Source organism: Oncorhynchus nerka, unplaced genomic scaffold (genome assembly GCF_034236695.1).
Source record: "Oncorhynchus nerka isolate Pitt River unplaced genomic scaffold, Oner_Uvic_2.0 unplaced_scaffold_1096, whole genome shotgun sequence".
Lineage (NCBI taxonomy): Eukaryota > Metazoa > Chordata > Actinopteri > Salmoniformes > Salmonidae > Oncorhynchus > Oncorhynchus nerka.
This window is the reverse complement of record NW_027040221.1, coordinates 158170-163029: the sequence shown is the minus strand read 5'-3', so window position 1 is coordinate 163029 and position 4860 is coordinate 158170.

The window sequence follows — 4860 nt, the reverse complement described above, 5'->3', positions numbered from 1 at the left end:
TGAAACACAGGCCCCCTTAACCCCTCAGACCTGAAACCCAGGCCCCCTTAAACCCTCAGACCTGAAACCCAGGCCCCCTTAACCCCTAAGACCTGAAACCCAGTCCCCCTTAACCCATCAGACCTGAAACCCAGGCCCCCTTAACCCCTCAGACCTAAAACCCAGGCCCCCTTAACCCCTCAGACCTGAAACCCAGGCCCCCCTTAACCCCTCAGTCCTCCCCTCAGACCTGAAACCCAGTTCCCCCTTAACCCCTCAGTCCTCCCCTCAGACCTGAAACCCAGTTCCCCCCTAACCCCTCAGTCCTACCCTCAGACCTGAAACCCAGTTCCCCCTTAAAACTAGTTGCTCCTACCCTCTACTTTTTTGAACATTTTGTTAAAAATCGCGCAACATTTCAGCGCCCTGCTACTCATGCCAGGAATATAGTACGTTCATATGGTTAGAATGTGTGTATAGGAAACCCTCGGACGTTTTTAAAACTGGTTAAATCACGACTGTGGCTATTACATAACGTGCGTTATATCGGAAAGCGCAGGAAAACCTGATCACAGAAAATGGAAATAAATATCCTTGCGCCACTTCCAGCAATTGTTAACAGTGAGCCGAATTAGATAAGACCGAGCATTCAACTCCCACAGCATCCCCATGTAGTCGAGTATCTTGTGAATTTAATCCTCTTTGATTCTTGGTTGAACCGAAAGAGGGGCACGACGTACCTCCGGTCTCCGCCCAGATCATTCCGGAAGAGCTCTCTCCTGAAATTTTTTCCAAGACGACAGCTAATGATATGTACATCGCCTACGGATGATTTTTATCGCTTATTAACGTTTACTAATACCTAAAGTAGCATTACAAACGTATTTCGAAGTGTTTTGTGAAAGTTTATCGTCTACTTTTTGAATTTTAAAAAATGACGTTACGTTGTGAAATCGCTGTTTTTTTCGTTTATCACACAGTCTACATATAACGATATCTTGGCTTTATATGGCCCGATTTAATCGAAATAAAGACCCAATAGTGTTTATGGGACATCTAGGAGTGCCAACAAAGAAGATGGTGAAAGGTAATGACTGTTTCTATTTTATTGTGCGGTTTGTGTAACGCCGAAATGCTAATTATTTTGTTTACGTCCCCTGCTGTGCTTTTCTGTTGTAGTGTATTGGTGCATGCTATCAGATAATAGCTTCTCATGCTGTCGCCGAAAAGCATTTTAAAAATCTGACTTGTTGCCTGGATTCACAACGAGTGTAGCTTTAATTTGATACCCTGCATGTGTATTTTAATGAACTTTTGAGTTTTAACTAATACTATTAGCATTTAGCGTATCGCATTTGCATTTCCAGAGCTCTAGTTGGGACGCAAGCGTCCCAGGTAGAGGTAAGAGGTTACCCTCAGTCCTCCCCTCAGACCTGAAACCCAGTTCCCCCCTAACCCCTCAGTCCTACCCACAGACCTGAAACCCAGGCCCTCCTTAACCCATCAGACCTGAAACCCAGGCCCCCCTAACCCCTCAGTCTTCCCCTCAGACCTGAAACCCAGGCCCCCCTTAACCCCTCAGTCCTGAAACCAGGCCCCCTTAACCCCTCAGACCTGAAACCCAGGCCCCCGTTAACCCCTCTGACCTGAAACCCAGGCCCCCCTTAAACCCTCAGACCTGAAACCCAGGCCCCCTTAACCCCTCAGACCTGAAACACAGGCCCCCTTAACCCCTCAGACCTGAAACCCAGGCCCCCCTTAACCCCTCTGACCTGAAACCCAGGCCCCCTTAACCCTCTGACCTGAAACCCAGGCCCCCTTAACCCCTCAGTCCTCCCTCAGACCTGAAACCCAGGCCCCCTTAACCCCTCAGTCCTCCCCTCAGACCTGAAACCCAGGCCCCCTTAACCCCTCTGACCTGAAACACAGGCCCCCTTAACCCCTCAGTCCTCCCCTCAGACCTGAAACCCAGGCCCCCTAACCCCTCAGTCCTCCCCTCAGACCCGAAACCCAGGCCCCCTTAACCCCTCAGTCCTGAAACCAGGCCCCCTTAACCCCTCAGACCTGAAACCCAGGCCCCCTTAACCCCTCAGTCCTCCCCTCAGACCTGAAACCCAGGCCCCCTTAACCCCTCAGACCTGAAACACAGGCCCCCTTAACCCCTCAGACCTGAAACCCAGGCCCCCTTAAACCCTCAGACCTGAAACCCAGGCCCCCTTAACCCCTAAGACCTGAAACCCAGTCCCCCTTAACCCATCAGACCTGAAACCGACGCCCCCTTAACCCCTCAGACCTAAAACCCAGGCCCCACTTAACCCCTCAGACCTGAAACCCAGGCCCCCTTAACCCCTCAGTCCTCCCCTCAGACCTGAAACCCAGTTCCCCTTAACCCCTCAGTCCTCCCCTCAGACCTGAAACCCAGTTCCCCCTAACCCCTCAGTCCTACCCACAGACCTGAAACCCAGGCCCTCCTTAACCCATCAGACCTGAAACCCAGGCCCCCTAACCCCTCAGTCTTCCCCTCAGACCTGAAACCCAGGCCCCCTTAACCCCTCAGTCCTGAAACCAGGCCACCTTAACCCCTCAGACCTGAAACCCAGGCCCCCTTAACCCCTCTGTCCTCCCCTCAGACCTGAAACCCAGGCCCCCTTAACCCCTCAGTCCTCCCCAAAGACCTGAAACCCAGGCCCCCTTAAACCCTCAGACCTGAAACCCAGGCCCCCTTAACCCCTCAGACCTGAAACACAGGCCCCCTTAACCCCTCTGATCTGAAACCCAGGCCCCCTTAACCCCTCTGACCTGAAACCCAGGCCCCCTTAACCCCTCAGTCCTCCCCTCAGACCTGAAACCCAGGCCCCCTTAACCCCTCAGACCTGAAACCCAGGCCCCCTTAACCCCTCAGTCCTCCCCTCAGACCTGAAACCCAGGCCCCCTTAACCCCTCTGACCTGAAACACAGGCCCCCTTAACCCCTCAGTCCTCCCCTCAGACCTGAAACCCAGGCCCCCTAAACCCTCAGTCCTCCCCTCAGACCCGAAACCCAGGCCCCCTTAACCCCTCAGTCCTGAAACCAGGCCCCCTTAACCCCTCAGACCTGAAACCCAGGCCCCCTTAACCCCTCAGTCCTCCCTCAGACCTGAAACCCAGGCCCCCTTAACCCCTCTGACCTGAAACACAGGCCCCCTTAACCCCTCAGTCCTCCCCTCTGACCTGAAACCCAGGCCCCCTTAACCCCTCAGTCCTCCCCTCTGACCTGAAACCCAGGCCCCCTTAACCCCTCAGTCCTCCCCTCAGACCTGAAACCCAGGCCCCTTAACCCCTCAGACCTGAAACCCAAGCCCCCTTAACCCCCTAGTCCTCCCCTCAGACCTGAAACCCAGTTCCCCCTTAACCCTCAGTCCTCCCTCAGACCTGAAACCCAGTTCCCCCTAACCCCTCAGTCCTCCCATCAGACCTGAAACCCAGGCCCTCCTTAACCCTCAGACCTGAAACCCAGGCCCCCTTAACCCCTCAGACCTGAAATCCAGGCCCCCTTAACCCCTCAGACCTGAAACCCAAGCCCCCTTAACCCCTCAGTCCTCCCCTCAGACCTGAAACCCAGTTCCCCCTTAACCCCTCAGTCCTCCCTCAGACCTGAAACCCAGTTCCCCCTAACCCCTCAGTCCTCCCTCAGACCTGAAACCCAGGCCCCTTAACCCCTCTGACCTGAAACCCAGGCCCCCTTAACCCCTCAGACCTGAAACCCAGGCCCCCTTAACCCCTCAGACCTGAAACCCAGGCCCCCTTAACCCCTCAGACCTGAAACCCAGGCCCCCTTAACCCCTCTGACCTGAAACCCAGGCCCCCTTAACCCCTCTGACCTGAAATCCAGGCCCCCTTAACCCCTCAGACCTGAAACCCAGCCCCCCTTAACCCCTCTGACCTGAAACCCAGGACCCCTTAACCCCTCAGACCTGAAACCCAGGCCCCCTTAACCCCTCTGACCTGAAACCCAGGCCCCCTTAACCCCTCAGACCTGAAACCCAGGCCCCCTTAACCCCTCAGACCTGAAACCCAGGCCCCCCTTAACCCCTCAGACCTGAAACCCAGGCCCCCCTTAACCCCTCAGTCTGATATTATGATGTTGGCATTACAGTACTCATATAAGAGCTAGTCATTGATTGGCTAAGAAGACACACTCAGTACACAGGAAACCCACACTGACTTCCTGTTGTTGTTGCCATGGTGATGTCATTCAGCCTGAGGAAGAGAGTCCAAACATTGTTATTACAAGTTAATCTGTCACATAAATCTCTCCCCTTCACACATACTGACCAGAGTGTGGATGTTAACTGATGGGCCACTGTTCATTGATAAACACAGAGATCATTCATCAGATAGATTGAATAGTACTGTTTAACACTGTGTATATATCACATACTCCAATGCCCCCCAGTGGTGTAATACCAAAACCAGTAGATGCACTACTGTTCCACTGGATGTCATAAGGTGAATGCACCAATTGTAAGTCGCTCTGGATAAGAGCGTCTGCTAAATGACTTAAATGTAATCTTAAATGTAATGCATCTTGGGTATTGTAGTTAACTATTATCTCCACCATAGTTAAGTGTTTTAAATACAAAGATCCATCATGAAAAGTAACATAGATTCAGAATCTCTAGTCACGTTGTGTCCTGTGACCTCGTGGGTCTCCATGACAACAGTGTTGTGGTGTGAACCACAGGAACCAGGGACAACAACTGTCTGTTCCTGTTTAAAGAGGGACCAAGATGTCAGTCTCTAAAAGTCACACCCCCTAAACTAGATGATATCATAACTAGTTCATATCGACTGGCTCAGGATTTATACTGTTATTCTAATGCAGTAAACTACAGGTTTGATG